Source organism: Terrapene carolina, unplaced genomic scaffold (genome assembly GCF_002925995.2).
Source record: "Terrapene carolina triunguis isolate 2854851 unplaced genomic scaffold, T_m_triunguis-2.0 Scaffold89, whole genome shotgun sequence".
NCBI lineage: Eukaryota > Metazoa > Chordata > Testudines > Emydidae > Terrapene > Terrapene triunguis.
This window is the reverse complement of record NW_020664440.1, coordinates 18,882,942-18,890,093: the sequence shown is the minus strand read 5'-3', so window position 1 is coordinate 18,890,093 and position 7,152 is coordinate 18,882,942. Positions and strand designations below refer to the sequence as shown.

The 7,152-nt window shown below is 47.5% G+C and overlaps 1 long non-coding RNA gene across 1 annotated transcript in view; it reads left to right on the top strand.

Annotated features, from left to right (window-relative positions):
* LOC112111902 overlaps positions 1-4,758 on the top strand; it is a 4,980-nt gene extending 222 nt beyond the window's left edge. Inside the window, exons 2-3 of the long non-coding RNA XR_002908535.1 lie at positions 3,184-3,336; positions 3,550-4,758. This is a non-coding gene — a long non-coding RNA (uncharacterized LOC112111902). The remainder of the gene's footprint in view (positions 1-3,183; positions 3,337-3,549) is intronic.
* Positions 4,759-7,152: the final 2,394 nt, after the last annotated feature.

Below are 7,152 nucleotides of genomic sequence, written 5' to 3'. Positions count from 1 at the left end.
GATCTTTTATATTTAATCATGGTAAATTATTTTATTGCTAAAGGCTATTTGCAAGCAAACAAGCTCTTTGTTTCTTTGAGGGCTCCCCTGCATATTCCCAGCCCCTAATCACACCTTTCTGTTGGTGAAATCACAATCATCACTGTTATGTCACAGAGGGCGGGGACTCCTGGTGGTGACAAGGGGCCTGGGGGTAAGCAGAAGAAACAGATGGCTGTAGGCTATGGTTTAAGTGCACAGAGTGGATGTGTGGAAAGGCTGCTCGTCTTTGCTCCCTTCTGATGTTGGTGCTGCTCTGTGCAGGGCCAGTATACCCCTACACTGGATTAGAGCTGCCCGGCATCCATAGGTTCAAAAATACAGGCAAGGATTGGTGTAGCACAAGGGCATTCTGGTCACACCTTTCCTCCAACCACAACCCCTGTTCCCTGCTGCTACTGCAGCGGGGAACGTGAATGATGTAACAGCTACATTGACTCAATGTCACCAAAGAACCCCTCTCAAACTGAAGTGATTATCCCTGGACTAGTCACTCTATTGCTGGGGTCTGAATGCAAATATTTTCACACCTCTCCGCTTAATGCTACTTTACCCCTAGATACAAGCCCACGTTTTCAATTGCTCACTAATGATAGCCAAGGTTTTCAAAAGTGGCTAGTGATATTGGAGGCCCAACTTGGGACACTGTAAAGGGGTCTGATTTCCAGGGCCGGTGCAAGGATGTTTCGCACCCTAGGTGAAACTTGCACCTTGCGCCCCCCCCCCCCTCCCCCCCCCCCCCCCCCCCCCCGCCGCCCCCCCCCCACGGCAGCTCCCCCGGCCCGGGGAGCCACGTGGCAGCTCCCCACCCCAGCTCATCTCTGCTCCACCCCCTCCCCGAGCCCTGCGGCAGCTCCCCACCCCTCCCCCCATCCGCCCTGAGGCACCCCCCCCGCGGCCCCCCCCCCCCCCGCCCGGGGAGCCGAGTGGCAGTTCCCCACCCCAGCTCACCTCTGCTCCGCCTCCTCCCCAAGCACACCGTCGCTGCTCCACTTCTCCCGCCTCCCAGGCTTGCGCCGCCAATCAGCTGTTTGGCGCCGCAAACCTGGGAGGGAGAGAAGCAGAGCGGGGTGGCGTGCTCAGGGGAGGAGGCGGAGCAGAGGTGAGCTGGGGCGGGGAGTTTCCCTGCGTGCTGCCTCCCCCCCTTTACTTGCTGCAGGCAGCCCTCCCCGCGCCCCCCTGCCCCCGCTCCCTCCGCCTAAATGCCGGCGGTGAAGAAAATGCCGCCCCCCCAAATCCTAGTGCCCTAAGTGACCGCCTAGGTCGCCTAATAGGTTGCACCGGTCCTGCTGATTTCTAATGGTGAATGCTCAACGCTTATGGAAAATCAGGGCCCCTTTCAGGTGTCAGTCTGGGCACTCAGGTTGGAAGCACCAGAAATTAGTTTGTGCTTTTGTAAGTTTTGGTCACGATCTTTTACAAAAATATGCCATGTGCTTTTAGTGAATCCTTGAGGATGATGCTAGAAAAAATTGGTCTTGCCAGTCATCCCACAAAGAGACAGCCTCTTCCAGTTGTGGGAGAGCCACTGGCCTTTGAATCTCACGCTTAAGTATTTCATTTGCAAGGTGGTGATGTAGCTTTGAATATATACAGGATAGCGTTGATTCCAGGGTAGGCCCTAACAGAGGAACAGCACTAAATACATTTATACAGACACGTGTATAACTGATGGAGGGAGTGTTACCAAATGGTTAGTGCACAGGACTTGGAGTTATAGCTCATGGATTCTATTCCCAGCTCTGACACAGACTCTCTGTTATCTTAGGCAAGTCACTTAACCTTTCTGCCTCACTTTATTATCATCATTTTTAGCTAAAACTGTGATAATACCTACCTCATATTGACATTCTGAGGCTTCATTGTAAAGAGCTTTGATGCAGATATTTAATGTCTTAAACATACTGTATATATTTAAGGGTGAGAGATCCTTGTGTTTTTATTGATTTCTCTTGTGTTTATCATTCACTGGTGTTAACTAGGCTAAAACTAGACAAATTAACCAGAGTCGAGTGGTGACTCACCAAAGTGCTCTGGCCCATGAGGAAATACCGGGAACCCTAGGCTTGTTCAGACTGAGAGGAGACAGGGTAGCTGTTTACAAATACTGTACATAGTGGGACATTCTAAAGAGGCTGCAGATCAAATGTTTTCAGTAGCAAGAGGACAGAAAAAGCTGTTATGGACTTAGGCGGCAGCAGGAAACGGTTAGGATCAATATCCGGGGAAAACTTTATAATTCCAAGAAGAGTCATAGCAATTGGAACAAGCTGTGCAGTCGTGGATTCAGTTCCAACCTCCAGCCATCACTTCAGGATGATGAAATCAATCCTGCTACATGGCACGAGTTGAGATGGACTGTGTGATCCTCTCACAGCCCCTGAGATGGGTCTCTGAATAGAAGGGAGTGCTTGTTTGTAGAAGTGGAAGCTTGTATAATACACTGATTGGTCTTTAGATTGCACATGGCCCTTCAGGGCAGGGTCCGTGTCTTCCTCTGTGTCTTCCCAGCATGTTTCAGGCACCACTGCAATATAAACAATAATAATCCTCAGTCCCCAGTTGACTGGCAGGAGGAAATCGGAAGAAAACAAATGCTCTGGGTTTTGAACAGTGGAGCCAGACAGTAGCGCGCTCCAGCTGAGCACAGTCACTTAACAGCTACCTTAAGGGCAAATTCCTATGGCTACAGCCCCAGACTCACAAGGCTTGTGTCACTGCAGCTGGAGTTGCTCTCATTCCTCTTCCCCCTTCGCTTTCTTGAGTAGTCCGCAGTTGTAAGAACTGAACTGCAGTATCTTGCACCATGGCCCCTTTGTAAGGAGCAATCCTGTTCCTTCTGGGGGAAAGTGGGGGAATGGAGACATGATGGCCTCCTATCATTACAAGAGCAATCCTGCCTGCGCTGGGCAAGGGGGCTCAGGCTGGACAGCTGCACCAGTGGCGTGGGCACAGTTGCTCCTGTGGATGAGAGCACCTGTTTTAACTGGCTGGGGGACTGGTCATGTCCTGTGCTGGCAGATTATCATTGCTGGCTAAGCACTGTGTGCAATCGTGGCCTTTTAAAACTCCCACTGGCTCTGTGGGGGATTTCCTACTCTACAGGGTGCATTTTGTTGAGTTCCTCTAACTTCTCTCTTGCAGGGCTGCAGGATTATTAAAGGGCCAGGACTGTAATGTTATTTGAAGCCAGAGTAACTCCTATACGAATTAAATGGCCACAAAATATCCAGCTGAGAACCCGTGAGGAATGCGAGTGCCCTGAGGTTCCAGCTCTTCCGCAAGGCCAGTGGAAAGGTAGGTGGAGCTACCAGTGTTGTGCCATTGCCAAGGACTCTTTCTCCCAGAGTCAGCAGTCTCTGTTCAACCCCTTCCCTCTCCCCATCGAGGGGGAATGGGAAGTTGGTGGCTAGAGTTTAGGGAGGGAGAGGAAAACCGAGATGCTGCTCCATGTGGGGCCCATAGGATTAAATGTGTGCTATGTTCCCTGTTTGCTTTACTCTTGTGCAGAGATATTTGACCAGGAAGAATCATCTGTAGCTGACTCCATCTAGGTCCTATGAGGATGCAAGTCCCTCCTAAAGTTACCTAGTGGCACAACGTGGTGCTCAGCCTGCCACATCCGACAAACTTTTGGTTACCAGTCCCTACAGGACTGCCTTCAATCTCAACCACTTTAAATACCTAAGAATCTGCCCCTGGTTGTACACTGAGCCAAGTGTACACATGCAGTGCAGACATGCTCATAGCTACCTTCCTCACTATGGAGGTGCCGAGTCAATGCATTCCCAGCAAGCTGCACGCCCAGCAAGCGTGGATTCAATAAGCATAAACATAGGAACGCCACCATTCTGTATGGCTAATTCATTTAAAAAAAAAAAAAATCTCTAGAAAGGCACAGCACGTTGCTAGCAGTGTGCTGCTGTGGAGCTGATAGAAGTCTTGTAGTCACATTATCAGAAAGACAGTGTAAGGACCAGACAGAAAAAAAATGTCTCCTCAGACCTCACTGTTGCATGAAGCATTCCAGCTACAGTGACAACCTACCGCTCCCTTCAGTGTTTATACTTATCCTGTCTTGTTCTATCCTGTATTGTTCTAACTCCAAACTGGAAACCATTCAAGACTGAGATCTCTCTCTCTGTGTTTTTGGCACAACACTCCTATAGCCTGTAGACTCTCTATGCTATGTAAATAATATTGGCTACAAGCCACCCTTACGATGTGATGCCACGTAATTAATACTGGTCTCAAGGCACATAGAGAAATCCCAGGGATGTCAGTGGACTCTGTGCTTAGGCAGAAGGTGGCATATGGCCTTGAGGTTGTGACCTAGGAGGCAGCAGATAATACTCAAAAATGCCCATTTACAAAGCACTGTACAAACATTAGTATCGCCCATATCTTCTACCCCATCGGGTTAGGTCACTAAATATTATGATCTCCATTTTCAAGAAGGAGAAGCTAAGGTGCAGAGACATGAAATGACTTTCCCAAAGGCCACACAGCGAGTCAGTGGCAGAGCTGTGTGGAGTCGGTAGAGCTCAGTGATACCTGAGTCCCAGCCCTGTGCTTAATCCACACTAGACCCCACTGCCTCTTTAAAAGATGAAAGTCCTCTTGACTTTTATACCACCTACTGTGGAGGGAGCTCTCCTGACTCATGTGTTCTGATTACAAACCCTTGGACATTTTGAATAGTAGAACGCACCTTCTGTGGTCTTTAGGTGTAGCAGGCTGTGACGTCGTGCAGTCTATATGATTTTATAAAAATATGCTAATGGGTGAATAGAATGTAACTGGAATATGCTTCATGCAAAAGGTCTCTTGTAAGGTATCATTACAAAGCTTATTGTCTACTGAGTGTGGTCATCCTATTTGTGTAATTTTTGTATAATAATTTTTAATTATTGTATCTGAAACTAGAAATATGAAATATAACTCTGAGGGCCTATTATAATTATGCAAAGTGTGGGCCATTAATGGTGGTTTGGAATCTTAATGGCTCCCATTAACCAGGACAATTGACTGTAGATGGCTCTATTTGTAGGCAGGCCTTCCTGTGAGTCAGGCTGGGAGGAATGAAGGCTTCGGGTCTTACAGTGACATGTGATCATGTCACATGAACTGGAATCCATCTTTAACCTGGTGCTTTTCCATTGAGAGGAGGGATGGGAACCCAGGGGGACAAAGGATTCCTGCCTTATGCAAAAGATATATAAAGGGGTGGAACAGGAAAAAGAGGGAGCCATCATGAAGAATTCCCCTAGCTACCACCTGAGCTGGAACAAGAGCTGTACCAGGGGAAAGAATTGTGCCCAGGCCTGGAAGATGTCCAGTCTGAGGGAAAAACTTACTGAAGCATCTCTAAGGATGAGATTATCTGTATTCAGTCTGATTAGACATAGATTTGCATGTTTTATTTTATTTTGCTTGGTGACTTACTTTGTCTTGTCTGTTACTATTTGGAACCACTCAAATCCTACTTTCTGTATTTAATAAAATCACTTCTTACTTATTAATTAACTCAGAGTACGTATTAATACCTGGGTGGGCAAACAGCTGTGCATATCTCTCTATCAGTGTTATAGAGGGCGAACAATTTATGAGTTTACCCTGCATAAGCTTTATATTTGGGTTTAGACCCCACTGGGAGTTGGGCATCTGAGTGTTAAAGACAAGAACACTTCTGTAAGCTGCTTTCAGGTAAGCCTGCAGCTGTTAGGGGACGTGATTCAGATCTGGGTCTGGGTTTGCAGCAGGCTAGCGAGTCTGGCTCAAACCAGGCAGGGCACTGAAGTCCTAAGCTGACAGGGCAGGAAAGCTGGGGCAGAAGTAGTCTTGGCACATCGGGTGGCAGCTCCCAAGGGGGGGTTATGTGATCCAACCCATCACACAGGCACATGCTAATATTAACTAGAAAAGGGCCCAGGAGATGGGATTCACATCTGAATCCAGCTTAGGTTTAGGCTTGTCTTTGGAGGTTTGCATTTAAAAGTGCCCATGGTTCCCCATCAGAAGATTCCACATCCAAACTGGAAGTTGCAAATATTGACCCTGATTTGGAACCAAAAACCATAGAGGAGTGGAGATGCAAATCCAAACACACCCCTTTCTCCTGGAAATTCAAAGGTGCTTGGATTCCAGATTTTATCTCCTCTCTGTTATCAGCATTTCAGTGATTTCAGTGGGATGTTGGTGGATAATAGCAGCACAGCAGGAAGAGCGGGTGAGTTATAACATGCTTTTGCAGTTAACAATTGACAGCAGACCCATAGGGTGGGAGTTTCAAAAGTGCTCCGCGTTGGCCTGGCTCTGCTCCCATTGAAATCAATACTCTACTCCCCTTGACGTCAACATGAGTTTTATCATTGAGTTCAATAGGAGCAGAGAGAGGCCATTGCTGAGCAGTTTTGAAATCTCCAGGATGTACATTACAGACTAACTCCATGATGCAAAGGCCATGTCCCAAGACTTTTTGCTTGCCGCTTTCTCTGGAGTGGGAGGGTGCTGTTCTGAATGAGAGACTAGTTTGTTTTCCGATTAGCCACCCCTGTTCATTTCACGGTCCTGGAGGATTCTCTGTTCTGTAAACTAAGCCATCTTTTACTTATTACTGTTCCTATGAAACGCAGCAATGCACTTCTTGCTGCTATTGTACTTCTTGACAGCTTGCATTTCCTAAAGTATTTAGCCGAGATGCAGTAAATTCTGATCTGGCTCCATTCCTTCCTCGTGGCCTGATTCAAAGGAAGGTGTGCAAAGCTGGGGAGAAGAAAAGGAGATTGTTCATGGCAAAATAACGTCAGTGGCATTTCTCCTATTGCAATTACAGAAGATGTTTGCACTGATGCAGAAGCTTATTCTTTCCCACTCTGGCTTCTTTCTTCTGTTAGATCTTCCCATGCAGTTACGGTCAAACTTTATTTTTCACCCATCACAAGTACAAAAATGAACATTGTCAATACCAATGACTAGAGGACCAATGGTGTAGCACAGCAAAGTTCAGGTGCAAAAGGCAATGGCAGGACCTTAGTTGTGGAACACCTGACTGGAGGAGATCAAAGTGAACTGCACACCCCTATCCAGCAACAAATCCCCCATCAGGCTCTA